Raw genomic sequence first — 17,703 nt, 5'->3', positions numbered from 1 at the left:
AACCAGGAGGAATAAACACAATAGATAATGCCTTAAGAGAAGTAGACCATTAAAGGAGGGGGGTTGGAAGGAAAAAAAAGTTTTTAAAGAAAAAAATGAAAAGAATTGCAGATTAAAAAATAATGAGAACACAGGTAATGAAGAACATATATAATGGAGGACCTCAAAGACCAAAAACCTCAATAGGGGAACAGATTAAGTTCTAGATGTAAATATCGATTTAGAGAAAATACAAAGGATGGAAGAACACATTAAACTATACTGTGGAAATGCAATCAGCAAAATCCCAACTGTGGGAAACCCAACAGGACAAATAATCTAGAATCTCCCACAAATAAATTACAAGGAAGTCAACAAAATGGAGAGGGACTCCATTAGTTGCTAGAACTGTCATAACAGAGTACCACAGATTGGGGGTGGGGGGGTGCTTAATCAACATAAGTTTATTTTCTCACAGTTCTGGAGGCTGGAAGTCCAAGATCAAGGCGTTGGTTTCTTCTGGAGCCTCTCTCCTTGGCTTGTGGATACCCACCAGTTCTGCCCTGTATCTGTGTCCTAATATCTTCTTATAAGGACAGTAGTTACATGGGACTAGGCCCCCATCTTAATGACCTCATTGCAACCGACCACAGCTTTAAAGAGCCTAACTCCAAATACAGTCACAATCTAATGTACTGGAGGCTAGGACTTCAACATATGAATTTGGGGGGTGGGGGTGGACATAATTCAGGAGCCTGTAGATTAAAAGAGACTTAAAGGGGCACCTGGGTGACTTAGTTAATTGAGCGACCGACTCTTGATTTTGGCTCAGATCACGATCCCAGCATCAGACTTCGCACTGAGCGTGGAGTCTGCTTAAGGTTCTCTCTCTCTCTGACTCTCTCTCTCTCCCTCTTCTTCTGCCCCTCTACCCCACTCAAGATCTCTCTCTCTCAAATGAAATAAATACATAAATAAATAAAAATATAAGAGACTTAAAATTAGCACCTTCACAAAGTAAATATTTGGGTGATAAGACTATTAAGAAAAATAAAGACGTGGAGACAACAACAGTTAGAATAGCAAATAATTTAGGGGGGAAGATCGGGGCTGTGTTTGGTCATGGGCATGCAGAAAGCATCGAGGGTGACTCCAACTTCTATCTCTTGGCAAGGGAGGGGCTTACAAGGGAGTTCCTCTTCTAGACTTTTTTCTTTAAGTAACCTCTCTACCCAGCCTAGGGCTCCAACTCATCACCCCGAGATCAAGAGTCGCACGCTCTGCCCACTGAGCCAGCCAGGTGCCCCTGGAGCTCCTCTTGTAATAGTTCATTACGCTGTACGTGTTTTATATAGTATTTGTGTTATGCTTAACAAAAATAAATAGAAAAATAAATACGTTGGTATTCTGGAACATGATGGTAAATATAAGAAGTAGTTGAAAGGATCAGAGTTTTCTGCATTTGGGAGAAATGGAGGCAGGAACTGCACATACATACTTCAATGCCTACGACATAAATCCTGTAGTTGCTAAAGGCTTTTCATTTACCTATAGTATACCCTTATGAAAAGTAAAAAAAAAAATTTTAATTAAAAAGCATATATTCCCACTTGGGTCTTAGTAAACCGTATACTCCAGTCTAGCCCATTGTTAGAAACTTAGCACACATACCCCATAAATAGACTTCTAACACATGGACACTGGATTTCATTCCAGAATCAGAGATAGACAGTATCTAAACCCAGGTGTGCCTCGTTTACCTTGGAAAATGGCTTTATTTTTTTATTTTTATTTTTGAAAATGGCTTTAATCTGTGCCTAGAACATGGGCACATCCATGTAAGAAATCAGATGCTAAAACATACAGTAGTAAGGTCCAGAGCTTGGATTTGATTATTTAGGCAAATTCACTTCATAAATGGTATTGTGGGGGAAGATTTGATTATACTTAGGATATGTAAAAGTACCCAACACTTTGTCAGTCTCATAGTAGATGTGCAAAAAATTTTCAGTAATTATTAATAGAGCCACCAACCTAGGGCCTCAGCGAGTGACACTAAAAATGGACAATGAACATCGGCCAAAGCTGTTCTTTTGCTAAGTCACAATCACTATACAGATATTTCCAGGCCAATAGCTAATCTTCAGCCCTTTGTGATGCTTGAAAAGAAGGTTCAAGAACATCTTCTCACACACAACATATAAACTAAGTTTTCACAACCCAAGACTGTGAGGGTGTTAGCCACAGACAGTTGCAAAGATGGGCTGATGTTCAACTCGATTCTATTGGTCTTTAGGTAGTACTCAGCCACCTTTGGGTTTTCCAGACTCCACTGAAATGATGGTTCTGCTCTTCATTGACAGGTATAGACCCCCGCGAAGGCTCACAAGGAAATTTCCTTTTGAAAAGACATCAGTCAGCTCAGGCTGCCACAACAAAATACCATAGACTGGGCGGCCAAAACAACAGAGCATTTATTTTTCATGTTTTTGGAGGCTGGGAAGTCCAAGATCAAGGTGCTGGCCAATTTGGCTCCTGGTGAGCACTCTCTTCCTGGCTTGTAGACGGCCACCTTCTCACCATATCCTCACATGGCCTTTTCTCTGAATGCACACGGAGAGAAGGAGACCACTGGTGTTTCTTCTTCTTATAAGGGTGCCAGCCCTATCAGATTAGGGATCTGCCCTTATGACATCATTTAACCTTTATCACCTCATCATGGGCCCTATTGCCAAATACAGCCACACTGGAGCTTCTACAGTGAATTTTGGAAGAACTCAAACATTCAGTCCATGACAAAGGGCATCATCAGTAACAATCGTATATTGATAACTTACATGTTGTAGCACTTTACAGTTTACAAACACTTGCACACCCTATTTTCGTTTGAACCCCTCAGCAGAAGGCAAGCAGTGAAAGGATTAGTGCATCACATTTGCAGATAAAAAAAAGTCTTGGGACGTTTTAAAAGATGCAATTAAACCAGCTACCTTTGAAGAATTTCTTGATTTAATGCATATACAGGTTGGGTGTTTTTATAAGAAAGAAAACAAAATCACATTAAATATGTATGTTAAGCTCATTTTACCATTCCAGCAAAAAAAGATTTGGAAAAGTGGAGTGATCCTTTTTTCTTTCTTTCATGAATTCTCTTATTGTTTTTTTCCCCACCAGATGCTAACAAGACCCAATTTTCAAATCAATGCTCTACAAATTAGACACAGTACAGGAAGTCATGCCCCTCTGCTATATACATCAGCCCTCACGTGGCATCTGGAGGCATGCAGGGTCAGTTCACACACAGCCACAGCTTGAAGGTCTGGGTCAAGAAGCCGTCTACCCCCAGTACCACACTCACTGGGGCAACGGAGCCTGCTCGAAATAGCTCAGCACTCAAAAGGCAGCTGGCCTACCCCAGTAGGCAGGAAATTAAGCCACGGCCACTCCAGGCCAATTTCCCTGCCTTCTATCCAACCCATCCACTCTAGGACCTACAGAGGACAGACTTTTCTCATCCGGGACTCAGCTCCTCCTCTGCATCTGATGGCTACACCTCCCTGACTTCCCTGAGGAAGACCTTGCAAAGTATGTCCCCTCAGAAGTCCGGTCTCGAAACTTAACCCCAAGAAGAAAAGGAGACTCTATTGAGAAGTCTGGAAGTTCTTGTCTGAGCAGAGTCAGACATGTTCCTAACTGCTGGCCTTCTCAGGGCCTTTGCTGTGCGGATGCACTGATCTGCTAAAAGGAAAGCATTAGAAGGGCGCCTGGGTGGCTCAGTTAAGCGTCTGGCTCCTGATTTTGGCTCAGGTCATGATCTCACTGTTTGTGGGATCCAGGCCCTTGTCAGGCTCTGAGCTGGTAGCCTGGAGCCTGCTTGGGATTCTCTCTCTCCCCCTCTTTCTCTGCCCCTCCCCTGCTCATGCTGTCTCTCTCAAAATAAACAAACATTTTTTTTTAAAGGAAATCATTAGAATGTACACTTTTCCTACAGTGTTGGGGATCCCTTACGGGGGACAGTAATACCTCTTCCCACCCCTAGGGCTGATGTCACCAGAAATGCTTTCTGAGAAACACTGTCCTGGGGGGCAGGGACTGCACTGCCTCCACCTGCTCTTCCTGTCTGTGGGCCACCCTTGGCCTGTCCGAGATTCGCCCCAGCCTCGCCCATCCTCTCAAGAGACAGGGTGCTGGGGCCGCACAGGCACCTGCTGGAACATTCTGTGTCAACATTCTGCTATGCACCCGGAGAGCAGCCAGGACTGGGCCACACAGGAGGAGAGGCAGGACGGCAGAGCTCTGCTCGCACTCTGCCCTGGGTTCATCGGGAACTGGCTTTATTAACAGGAAAAAAGAAGCAGTTCGTTATTGACCGGCCCTAGTCATTTGCTGCCCCTTGCTCTCACTCACAGGATGCCCCTCTCGACCCTGACGGTGAGAAGGGGAGGCCTTCGAGGGCCTGTGCGGACAAGGCAGACACTATTGATCCTCAAGTCTTTTGCTATCGCTGGTTCTCGGCCTGAGGCAGTCATTAATCAGGAATTTTGCGGGCAGCTGGACCAGCACGAGTTTATCAATGAAGTTCACCGTGGAAACTCCTGCAGAAGTTTCCATGTAGACCAGACGTGGGTTTATGCTCGGCCACTGTCATCATTAAAGGACATGGAGAGGGGCGCCTGGGTGGCTCAGCCGGTTAAGCATCCGACTTCAGCTCACATCATGATCTCACGGTTTGTGGGTTCGAGCCCTGCGTCGGGCTCTGTGCTGATAGCTCAGAACCTGGAGCCTGCTTGGGATTCTGTGTCTCCCTCTCTCTCTCTGCCCCTCCCCCACCCACACTCTGTGTCTATCTCAAGAATAAGATAAATGTTTTTTTAAATTAAAAAAAATGAAGGACATAGCCCCATGTGTCCCCCACTGCCCGTTTTTGTAACCAGGTTCCCACGTGGTGTCTGGCTGGTGCTGTGACTTGTTTAACCCACAGAAGGTGGGCGGAGGGAGGGGGGAGTCAGATGCTCTCTCAGTTCCAGGCCCTACTGTCAGGAAGACCTGGCGGCTCTGCTCCGACGACGTGGGGACTCCTGTGCCGCCACGTAGAGCTCATCACCCTGCAGGAGGGACTGCGTGGAGAGGCCATGTGGAGCGGCCACAGAGACCACAGAGAGCGGCACCGCATCCCACCAAGCCCAGCCTTCCAGCCTTCCCAGCCACGGCGCCAGACGATAAAGAAGCCAGCTGGGTTGTACGGGTCCCCACAGACATCACGTGGGACAGAGGTGAGCCAGCCCCACCCTGCCCGATCCAGTTCCTGCCCCACAGGAGCCTGAGAGTAATGAACGTGATCACTTTCGGCCACTGCATTCTGGAGTCGCCTGTGAGGCAGCCGTAAATAACTACAATGGAGAGCAAGCCAAGGGTGACAGACTTTGGAGTCAGGATCCCAGAGACAAAGGGCGAGCCAGCCGGAGGGGGTCGGGTCAGCAGAGGGGAAGGCTGAAGACCCAACGGGCCCAGAAGGGGACACGTCACAGAGGGGCTCAGACTCAGCCCAGACAAGTGCTCTGTGTCTTCTGTGTTTCTTTTAAAGTTTACGTATTTATTTTGTGAGAGAGAGAGAGCACGGGCAGGGGAGAGGGGCAGAGAGACAGGGAGGAGAAAATCCCAAGCAGGCTCCGCGCCCAGTGTGGAGCCCGACGTGGGGCTCGATCTCACAATAGTGAGATCACAACCTGAGTCGAAATCAAGCATCAGACGTTTAACCAACTGAGCCACCCAGGAATCGCAAAAGTGCTCTGTGCTTCTGGCCGAGCCTGGGGTCTGCAGCAGGCAGAGAAGGGAGGAGCAGGGTCTTAGGTCTGGTCACGTCTCGTGGCCTCGTGGAGGAGTTGGCCACACCTGGCACGGAGTCCCTGCCGTCTAAAGAGACACACGCTCCCGCACTCTCAGCGTCTCGGCATGAAACCTCACGCACACGCATGCTATCAGAGATCCTCACCCCAATCCTTTGTGGCCGGCAGTGCCATCACCCCATTTTATGGCTTAAGAAAGGGAGGCTCAACTGTAGTGACAACCAGGAGGCATCGGACAGTGCACAGAGCTGGTAGGACTCCCGCCGGAGTCCTGGATGTGGGACATGTGGCACGTCCCCTGTCATCGCTGGGCAAAGGAGGTGAGGTCACTGCTCATTACTTCTTCCCCTGGATGTGGGTCTGAAGGGCACACACGGGAAGTACAACCTTCCCTTTCTTAAAATAGCTAACACTGGCAGCATGGGTTTGGCTCTCAGCTCACCCCTGACCCGCTATTGGAACCCTGGACCACTTATCTGAACTTCCTGGGCCTTTGTTTCCTCCTGAGTCAACACGGATGTCGGTAGTATTTACCTTATAAGGTGGTTTCAAGCATTAATTGGGTGAATATTTGTAAAATACTTGCAGCAGCGTCTGGGCAGAGCAAATGTTGTGTGTTTGTTAAACAGGTAACGGTCGAGAGCGTCCTGGTAGCGACTACATTCTAGATAGAATGTAGCCTCCAAGGTGAGGCAGGGACCCCTACAAGCAGCGTGCGAAGGGTGTGGTATGGACCCCCGTGGTCCGGCTCAACCTGAACCAGCTGTGGGGTGTCCCAAGTCCAAGGAAAGGGCTCATGTATAAAGGAGCTGAAAGTGGGGGGAACCTGCTCTTCCCTGGTCTGCTTGTTTACACCAAAGGTCAAGTGCAGGGTTCCATCAGCCATTGGGAGCAAGTGCACAGTTGGGCCTCCATGGCCCTTCCTGTGAATGAGGTCGGAAAACCCAGGACAAGCCTCCAGCCCCACTCTCTGTGGAAGGTGGGGAAGCGAGAATACATTTTCCTCCGTGCCGTCTTCCCCACAAAAACCGTGATGTGCACTACCATGGGGTTCTCTAAAGTCTTCGAGAAATGCAAGAATACGATAAGCAGGACAGAGCTAACAAGTTCTGAGCACTTAATATGGAGACTGTGCATCCAGTTCGTGTGCATTACCTCCTTTCTTCACCATAATCCTATGGGGTCAAGACCATTATTATCCAGATGTTTTGTTGTTTTTTTTTTTTACAGACGAGAAAGCTAAAACTTAGGATAAGTGACCTGCCCAAGGTCTTGAAGCTAGTACCAGGAATGTTATTAAAATGTGCTTTGAAGCTGGTACTTCGACCCACCACGTTACATCATTATTGGTGATCAAAAGGATAATATCAACAGCAAAAACTACTGGGATTTTAGAAGCCATGTCTATATGATATGGCAGAGCTGCCCGAGGGTAAGTGCCCTTGGCTGTGGAAAGGGCTGGGACTCAGGAAACAAAGGGACCTTGATTGAAAATACAGGCTGCCCCTACAAAAGCTCTCTTCAAGGCCTTTAACAGCAGCAGAACTGAGCACCTGTGGGGTTCCCGGTGCTCGAAGCCCTACACCATTCATCCACACACCTCTGCGCATAGAAGTCACCGCCCCTTTTGCAGCAGAGGAAACTAACAAAAAGGTCACCAGCCAGGAAGTGGCTGGGCTGGGGCAGGAACGCAGGAAGTCTCTGCCCCGCACCCACACACCTCCAGCCCATAGCTCTCTCTGGTCTGCCAGCTACCCATGAGGAGGGAGGGCAGGGCTCAACTGTTTCTGGAGGTCCTGATGACCAAAAATGTTTAGAACCCAATGTGGGGCTTTAGGTGGGCAAGTTTGAAGGACAGCCTGTCAGCCAACCGAGCTCCAATCTATGCCTCCTAAAATCTGAAGGCCCTCGGTCCCACCCGCGACACCAGAAGCTAACAGAGGCTGACCATGAACATGTTTCTTCTTTCACTTCAACCAGCGAGCGCCTGTTCCATGCCAGGGTGTTGCTTGATAAACATTCTTGGCCACATTCAACGCCCACCACACACCTACAACGTGGATATTTGTATCCTCATTTTAAAGCCAAAGAAACTGATGTTTAGAGATGTAAGTGACATACTCACGCCTGTTCCACTCCTCCCCCGCATTCTTTCTACTCTAGGTGTGTCCGAGGGATAGGAAAGGGTGGGTTAATCTTGCCCAACCACCTGAGGTAGAAAGCTGCTATATTCTTTCTTTTCAGGTAAGGCAAGCCAGGTTCAGTGAGGTCGAGGGCTCCTAAAAGCCCCCAGATGTGAAGTGAAGGATTTAGGATTTGACCCTGAACCGTCATCTGATGGCTTGACCCTCATTTAACCGTCATTTGACCCTGATTCCCTCTGCATCATTCCCTTCGAGGGCAGGGACCTGGCTTGTCCCCCTTTGGCACTCCATGCGTCAATGTGCCCTACACAGAAAGAGGATGGAACCCGGGAAAGACAAGAAGGAATGGGCACTGGGCAGGGATGTGTGACACAGTGAACAAAATGTGTGAGGAATATCAGGCAGCCCACAGCCTCCGCCTCCCCGCCATGCTGGGGGCCACTAAGGCACCCCTGAGCTTTGCTTTGCTTCCACAAGAGGTATCTCTGGGCCCCGGCCTTTCTCTCCGCACGTAACCTTTCCCCCAGTAGGATGCCTTTTGCCACTGTCCAACGGCCTACTCCCAGCTCTCCTCAACCTCTTTCATTCCTTTTTGGCTTCCACAACATCTATGTTTCACTCAGCCAATAATTTTGCTCAATATCTAATTCATCTTCTGTCTTGATAGAAAGCCAAATGGGGACGAGATACAATTATTTGTGGATTTCCAGCCAGCCCATATGTTTACCAGCGTGAGGGTCAGGTTTTCCTCGCGGGCAATCTTTGTTTTTCGTGGAATTACATTCTGAGACAGTGGCCTGCTTTGACATCCTAAAGGACAGGCAGGACACATCTTTCATCTCTCGGTGCCTCGTAGCCACGGTGCTTAAAGCCTTTCTGTAGCCATAGTCTGCGGCCCGCCGCTGTCGCCACGACAAAGACGAGAGAGGAGTGTGCCCAGGGGACGGTCGAGGGAGCAGCGGGCAGAGTGTCACGTGAGCCACGGCTGATGTGGGGATTCCTCTCCTCACGCTAGCAAAGGTGGGAAAGGCCGGAAAAGGTTTCAGGTGCACGCGAAAGCATTTCTTTCATCTACGGAAGTGAGCAGCAAACCAGGAAGTGTAACTAGCCACGCGACTTCACCACCGATAGACATGCAGGTATGTTTATGCCATGTGACAGCGACTGCAGGTGTATCAAAAGATTGTTCACGCACCTGACTACTTCAAGCTGGCGGGAGTTATTACATCTAAACCAGATCGTGCTATTAAGTTTGTTAATAGAAGCACAAATAGGACTAGATCACAAATTGAGGATTTAAAAGTTTTTCTCTCTAGTGTATCAGCATAATAAAACATTACTTATGTCTCACTCTCTGTAATCCTACGTAGTGTTTTATTTTGTGCATCAGGAGACGCTACTTGGAGAAGGGGATCCGCAGGCTTCATTGGACCACCAAAGGGGCCCACGGCGCATCAGTGGTTAAGATCTTCTGCTCCAAGGGAAGACCGAAGCTCTTCTACCCCCTCTCCAATGGGAGGTAGAGAAAGAAAAAGGAGGAGAGAAAACAGAAGGAGGAAGTGAAGGAGAAGGAAGAGGGCTGGAAATGGTACCAAAGGAATCCAGAGGACCAAGAAAGAAAGCAGATTTGGAGCTGTACAAAACCATTCTAAGAATATAGCAAAAAAGACTCAGTGAAGGAAGGAGAGATTTAAAATAAAGAATCTGAAAATAAATCTTAAAACTCTACACTCGAGTATCTACTGCAAGACAAACACTGAAATGAAGAACCAAACACCCAGAGGACCCCGCTCTTGTTCCAGGGACTCCTAGAACGGCTTCTGCCTGAACCTGCTGAGGCCAAGGCCAGAAGGAGGAAAGTTCTGGGTTTTTCATGGGATCCTCCTGTGGAATGATAGGACCCGAACGCCTTCTCCCCGGCCGCAAGCAGCAGAGGATATAATCTGGCCGATGAGCTCCTGGATGACACCGAGCTCCAGCTCAGTCCTCAGGGCAGAAGTGGAGTCCCCCTGTGCCTTTCTACGGGGGCAGGGGTGGGGGTGGGGCGGGGCCATGGGCTGTCGTCCCGGACACACAGGTTCCGGGTCAGAGCAGCTACTGGACCAGCACCCTGCCCTCTCTGTTTCCCCTTCAGTGTTTGCGTCAGATCAGACACAGCCTTCCAACACCGATGTAGCCGAGGGGGCTGCTGGGACCAACGCCCCTATGCCCTGCTTTCTAGCATCGTCCCCCACCCCTTTCACAAAGGGAAGGAGGTGGAGAGAGACCTGGCCGGAGATCAGGCTCCCCGGAAGCAGACCCTGACAGCAGGCGAGGGGTGAGGGGGACCACAGACAAGGGAAGGTGGGCAGAGGACTGTCCCAGCCACTTCCGGGGGGGAAGCCAGCCACTTCCGGGGGGGGGGGCACAGCACTCAATCCCACTGCGGGAACTCTGCAGGCCTGTAAGCGACCCGCAACTCAGTTACCCCGCAAGGAGCCAGGGAGCTGGGGTATAGATGCCCCACATCCCCCCAGGGCCTGGCTGAGGGCTGACAAGGTGGCAGTGATGATGGTGATTGGCTCTGGCAGCAGCAAGAGAAAATCTACCCGCCTAAAAACGCAGGTGCTGGCATCTGGAAGCCAGCTGGTCAGCACTTGAGGAGGGACAGGGTAGAGGACGGCGGGGCCCCAGCAACAGGGCTTCGGGGCTGAGATTTATTGAGCTCTTATTAGATACACACTCCCCCGAGTGTTCTACACACTTTTCTTTTCATCACGTCCCCGGAGGATGAGCACAACTGGCTCCACTTTACAAAGGAGGAGTCGGGGGCTCCCTGCTCTGTGTCCAAGGTCCACCAGCCTGTAACACGCAAAACTCAGAACTGACCACAGGCTTGTTTGGCTAGAATTGGGCTCCTTGATTTTTCTGTCTGCGTCTCAGAAGGCCCCGCGGCAGGGCCGGCTTCCTGGGCATGTGACCTGCGCGTTCACACAGGGCTCTGGGCTCCGAAGGGTCCCCTGCTTGGTTCTGGGCTCTGCAATTTCACCCTCTTCAAATTATTTTTTGAACAAGGGGGTCTGCATTTCCGTTTTGCGTTGGGCCACAAATGACACAGCAGGTCCTGACTCAGGGCCGTTGCCCACCCAGGCTCTAATTTCTCTAAGAAACGCATCTCACACCCTTAGCCACTCAAAACCTGACTGCCTGGACAGAAATTGAAAAATCCCCATCATATGGATGATAATCTTCCTCCCCAAAGTTACACCGAGAATTAACAGGTGATAATGGTTTAACAGCACACTCCCAGCAACAAAGACAGGCCAAATTATTTCTCAATGGCCCTGGCTGTTTCTTTAATCTTCTCACTTCTTCTCTCTGTCGTGGCACAGCAGTTAATAACTTGCAATAAATCCAAGCAGCTGTGACTTGAAAGCGACCGAGGCCCAACCAAAAAACAGATCTATATTTTCTTTGAGGGGTGGCATCTAGGTTACCTGGGCCCAGCAAGGATTCCTCGATATTAAGGCTGTTCTTTTAAGACCCACACCGACATCTCTACAGTCTCACCCAGGGACTTGTATTTTTCCTTTTAATCACCTGCACCCACCCTTCTCCTCTAACCTTTCCAGCCGGCTTGCTCTTTAAAGCGCAGTGGCTGGGGGCGCCTGGGTGGCTCAGTCGGTTAAGCGGCCGACTTCGGCTCAGGTCACGATCTCATGGTCCGCGAGTTCGAGCCCCGCATTGGGCTCTGTGCTGACAGCTCAGAGCCTGGAGCCTGTTTCCGATTCTGTGTCTCCCTCTCTCTCTGCCCCTCCCCTGTTCATGCTCTGTCTCTCTCTGTCTCAAAAATAAATAAACGTTAAAAAAAAACTGTTTATAAAGCGCAGTGGCTGGATTATCAGACAGCAGTGATCACAAACGTGGCGTTGAGGGCAACAGTCGCAAAGCCTGAAGATGTGGTCCCCAAAAAGACCGTGTTCGAGTCCCATTCTGGGGCTGCAGCCATCGCCCGGGGTACCTGGACACCGACGTGCACAATGTTGTGTGACTCCAGAGGACTTACTGAGGCCAAGAAGGCATCACGTACACCTCTGCGATTGCAATTGCCCCATCCGGCGAAGCCCTCTCTACTTGTTTCTTAACATTTGTTTATTATCGAGAGACAGAAACAGAGCATGAGCAGGGAGGGGGAAGAGACAGGGGAGACGCAGAATGCGAAGCAGGCTCCAGGTTCCGAGCTGTCGGCACAGAGCCTGACGTGGGGCTCAAACTCACAAACTTCGAGATCATGCCCTGAGCTGAAAGTCGGACGCTTAACCGGCTGAGCCACCCAGGTGCCCCAGCCCTCTCTACTTACAGACTATGTGATACAAGCCAAGTCTGAGTTACTCCCGTCTGCCTGGCAGAGTGTATAAACGGGCCCCTTTATTCCCTCCAGCCGAACCCCGGAGAACACGAAAGGGCATTCCCAAGGGACCACAGGCCCAGTCTCTCATCCCCAGTTCCAACATCAAAAAAGCTCAGAAAACTAAGTTTTTCTCGACTTATTTGATCAAAACCTGTCCTGAACGTGACTGCAGCCGATACTGTCTTTAAAGATCTCTTTATAAGGCATATTCTCCCACTTTCGCAGCAGAAGTATTAACGGTTTGACTACAAGGTCCCACCCCAGACCTCCAGGGCTATTCCATGATACAGAACACACGCACCATGTAGCGGTCCAAGATCCGAAAATTCCAAGTTCCACACCACATGCATTTCCTGGGGTTCGGCGAAACCCTTAACACAGCAACCACAGGGCACTCACAGCTCAGGGCATCCCGTCAGGCAGTCTCTCGTCCGAGAGAAGGGATGACACACACGGCTGGCTTGAAACCTGGGGAACTTCCCTGGTGGCATCTCAGACTGGCCCTGCACTCAGAAGGCTGGATACGGAGGGCAAGGAGAGCTGGGAAACAGAGGCAGGTCCCCGCTGGTAGGTCAAAGGTTCAATAAGCGAGGAAACTTACATCCAAGGCTTGTCTTGGGCACCACGAGACTCTGCACCTGCCTAAGTCTTAAAAGCGTATAGAGGGGCCTCTGGGTGGCTCAGTCAGTTAAGCAGCCAACTCCTGATCTCAGCTCAGGTCATGAGCTCACGGTTTGTGAACTCGAGCCCCGCATTGGTCTACCCACTGCCAGTGCCTGGAATTCTCTCTCTACCCCTCCCCCACTCATGCTGTCTCTGTCTCTTTCAAAATAAAGGTAAAAAAAAAAAGTGTACGCAGAGGCCTTAACTGAGTTCAGCCATGTACAATGTCCAGATGGCCACCTTGCTCTCTCAAGGCTGCATCTGTCAAATCGCTCTGCTGTGGGAACGCTGGACGAAATACACAGGAAAGGGGGCAGGAGTCTCCGATTGCCCGGGGCCATCTCGCAGGTCACCCTGTGGTCATGTCCCCCGGATGACCTCTACTGACACACACGCATAAATAAAGTATACAAAGTAGGACACCATCATTTCTGGTTTGGGGTGGGGGAGGGGGAGTGCTTCATGGAGCAAATATAATGGGACCAGGAGATGGCCTGGGAAGGGGAAAGTCAGTCCCAACCAGGCAAAGGCATGGAGGCCGGAAGCTGTAGGGAGATGTGGGACGAGGGAGGTCACTTTCAGAGAAGCCAAAGGTCTAAGGGAGAATAGGAAATAAAGCTGGAACGTCCACATGGGGGTGGGGGGCTTGAATGCCACACTGAGGCCAAGCTTGGCAGGGCCACTGGGGCCGTTTTCGGGAAATTAAACCCTGGCAAGGCTGCAAAGAGCCCAGAGTGGCCGAGTGGCCAGGAGGCAGCTTCTGGAATCCCATGGAAAAATGACTAAGCCGTGGCCCAGGCCGTGGCTGGCTGTTGGAGTCAGGGGGAGCACACGCTGGAAAGACGATAGAAGGAAAGGGGCCTGGGAAACATGGGCAACCCCGGGTCTCGGGCCACAGGAGCCGGACATTTGTGCCGCAGCTGGGTGGGCGCCACTCCCCTCGTCGTGAGCTCACGACTGGCGCACCTGTGGCGACCCCGCCGGCTGCACCCGTCAGGGCTCAGTACCATCAGCAAGGCTTTTCTTCATTTGCATTTCTCTCCCGACTTAGCCAGTGAGGCCTAATTATTTAAATCTCAATTAATCTCCGTAAGGGTTCTTGCATGAGAAGTTTGTTTAATTACCTCCTTTAAACTCCCTGTTGCACATGGCCTTGTTTGGCTTATTGATCACTCGGCATCCACACTTCTCCCTCGGGGATGGCAGCTCAGTAGCTCAGAGGACATTCTTCAGCAGCACATCCGCGGGTTACCGAGCTCTTCCTGTTACTGCCCAGGGTGCACCCCGACGGAGGACGGGGCTCCGGACAGCCATGTGGTAGAAAACGAGGTGGAGGGGCGCCCGGGGGGCTCAGTCGGTCGAGAGTCCGACTTCAGCTCAGGTCATGATCTCGCGGTTCGGTTTGTGAGTTTGAGCCCCGCGCTGCGCTCGCTGCTGTCACCCTGTCAGCACAGAGCCCGTTTCAGATCCTCTGTCCCTCTCTCTCCGCTCCTCCCCTGCTTGCCCTCTCCCAAAAATAAATATTAGAGAAAAAAGAAAAGGAGGTAAGAGTCTCACCAGCAAAGGCCCCCACCTCCTGTAGCCATGAGCGTCTCTGGCCAGCGCCAATGATCCGTGCGAGGCATTCCACGCCCCCTCATGCTGGCCAGACATAGGTCCGCCCTGTGTCTGTGCCCCCACGGACTCTCCCCACCACTCGATGTGCCGCCTACCCTTTGCCCATGCGAATCCCTCCCTTCCTTCAGGGCCCCATTCATGCCCTACCAGCTCCAAAAGACCTCTCCTGCACACCCGCCTTCCCGTCACCTCCGTGTTCCCAGAGCCTTGCTCGGCACCTGGACGGGCAAAGGGACCCCTGCTCCTTGGAGCTCGTTATGGACTGAATGCGTGTGCCCCCCCCATTCACCTGTTCAAACTCTGATCTGATGGTATAGGAGGTGGCCGCATGTCTACACAAGTCTGCCCTCTAACACTCAGGCCAGACTGCAGCATGCTGTCCAGAAGCTCCGAGAGATGAGTTCAGGAAGCCACCTCTGCCCTCTCACATGAAGGGGGCAAAGGCGGGGGGGGGGGGTGGGGGCGGGGAGGAGGAACTCAACACTGAGCTCCCTAGGCAACAGGGAGCTTCTGAGGAATCTGAGGAGAGGGGACAAGGAGATTTGCACGAAGCAGGTTACAAAACAGTATGGCTGGGACCATCCCATTTTTTTGGTAGAAGTGTGTGTGTGTGTGTGTGTGTGTGTGTGTGTGTGTGTGTGTGCGCGCGCGCATGTATGTGTCTTTGTTAGCTGAATTCTAAAAATCAGCATATATAACTTTCACAACAGAGAGTGAAACAAATTCACTTCCTTTTCCAGCAGGTGCTATGTGCCTGTTTGAATGACTGCTGTTAAGAGCACAGAGTACCGGTTAGAAGAAACTTTCAGACTCGTCAACAAGATGTGTGTGTGATTGGAGCAAATCTTCCGCAGAATTGTGAGAAAACCACCTCCACACCCACCCCTCTACCCACCTCCACACCCACCCCTCTTCTCACCTCCACACCTAACCCTCTACCCACCTCCACACCCACCCCTCTACCCACCTCCACACCCACCCCTCCTCTCACCTCCACACCTAACCCTCTACTCACCTCCACACCCACCCCTCTTCTCACCTCCACACCTAACCCTCTACCCACCTCCACACCCACCCCTCTTCTCACCTCCACACCAAACCCTCTACCCACCTCCACACCCAGGCTCTACTCTTTATCACGCACATATGCAACATTCCTCTCCATGTCTCTCTCTTTCTCTGTTATGTACTGAATGTGTCCCCCCCTCCCCCCAACCCGGCCCAAATTTAAATGTTGAAATCCTAATCCTCAGAGCTGATGGTAGTAGGAGGTGCGCCTTTGGGAGGTAATTTAGGCCACGCCTCCTACTACCATTACCAATTTAGGTAATGAGGGGGAGCCCTCAGGAATGGGATCAGTGTCCTTTAAAAAGGGACCTCAGGGAGCTCTTTTGCCTTCTGTCTGCCCCACGAGGACACAACGAAATGCGGGCAGTCTGCGACCTGCAAGAGGGTTCTACTGGAACCCAGCCTCATCTCGGCCTTGCAGCCTCCAGAACTGAGAGAAACACATGTCTGCTGTTTAAAGGCCGCCCAGTATGGTCCTTTGTCATAGCAGCCCTCCCTGACTCTCGCTAGGACTCTGGCTCTCCCTCCCCCTCACACATCACATGCGCACACGCAAATCTCTAAGGTCCAAGAAGAGAACGTCCTAGAAGGTCAATATTCAGACGATCTCAAAAACAAGAACGGAGCACCTGAATGCAAGGATCCTGACTTCCGCTGGAGGCAGACATGCCTGTGAAGCAGACGGATGGAGACGTAAACACCGTGTTACCTGTTGGACTCCAGGCTCACCTGGGGCTCAGAACTGGGGGGCTCTTCACTCTTTCATTCAAGTTTCCCCACCCCAGATCACACTGATGACGCTACTTAAATCATTTGCTTCTTTATGGCTTTTATATCTACCCCCTTTTTCTAATAGTCTATTTAAAGCTGGAAAATGAACCTCATTTTTTCTAAATGTAATTTGAGCAAATTTGCATGATACACGCAGTAACAAGTGGGTCCTGAATTATGTATGATCCTTCTAATGGGCCGGAGCTTGTTGGGAATGTGTGATCTTATAAACTACTGGGTTTGCTTTTTATGGCAAATTGAACACCATTCCCCCCCTCTTGCTTTACATATTCTCCTAATTAGGGGAGATAAAATAGATTTTAGACCTGAAAAAAGTGATTTCTTTCCAAGAGCCTACATTTGTATGGAAAATTAAGCTCATTGCAGTCAGCTGCACCCTCTAATTTAGAGCTGTTGTCAGCATAAAGGATAATCATAAAAGATTTCCCCATCAGGAGCTCTTACGCAGTCGAGATCCTAAGGTGACATTTTCAAGTTAAGTAGGGGACCGTGAGCTGTGCTCCTGCGGGCGGCCTCAGAGACTTTGGGATGGGACTTGGATTTCACTAAGGAGGATCGATTTAAAGTTGTTCTACATGTGGCTTGTCTATTCCTCAGGAAGCAGAGTTAAGTTTGAAATTAATAACGATTGCTGCCCCTTATTGAACGCTGACAGCACGCCAGGAGAGGCGCTAACTGCTTTTGTGCTGTGGTCTTGGACAGGAGGCGGTTCGTTGATGGCACAAGGCCACTCAGCAGTGACGGAGAACCCCTGCTAGGGATTCCAGGGGATTCTGGAGTTGCAGTGGCCTTTCTTGCCCTTTTGTACAGGGGGAGAAGTAGGGTGGGTGAGGGTGGAGGGTGTGAAGAGGTGCGGGCACGGTGGGTGGAGGAAAGTCTATAATTATCCCGGAAGTATTGCATCATCATGAGCCTGGTAGTGGGGTCACTTCTTTCTGCTTTCACCCCAAACAGGAAGACATTCTTTCAGAGACTTTAAAATCCCTTCCCCTCGCTACAGGCTATCAACACACCGACCCTGCGGAGAGACCACACACCGGCTGACTGGGTTCAAGAGAGAAAGCACCAGAACCCACCACCATTCTCAGGGTGAAAGAGGCACAAGCCTATCCTTTCCGGGGCCCATGGTGGGGGCCTGAAGGGAGAGGCTGACAGTGTGAAAGCAGTGGCTTAGCCTCCAGCCCCTCGAGAAGAGGAGGAGGAA

This window comes from Panthera tigris, chromosome A3 (genome assembly GCF_018350195.1).
Source record: "Panthera tigris isolate Pti1 chromosome A3, P.tigris_Pti1_mat1.1, whole genome shotgun sequence".
Taxonomy (NCBI): domain Eukaryota; kingdom Metazoa; phylum Chordata; class Mammalia; order Carnivora; family Felidae; genus Panthera; species Panthera tigris.
The sequence above is the reverse complement of the archived record's forward strand: the minus strand, read 5'-3'. Positions refer to the sequence as shown.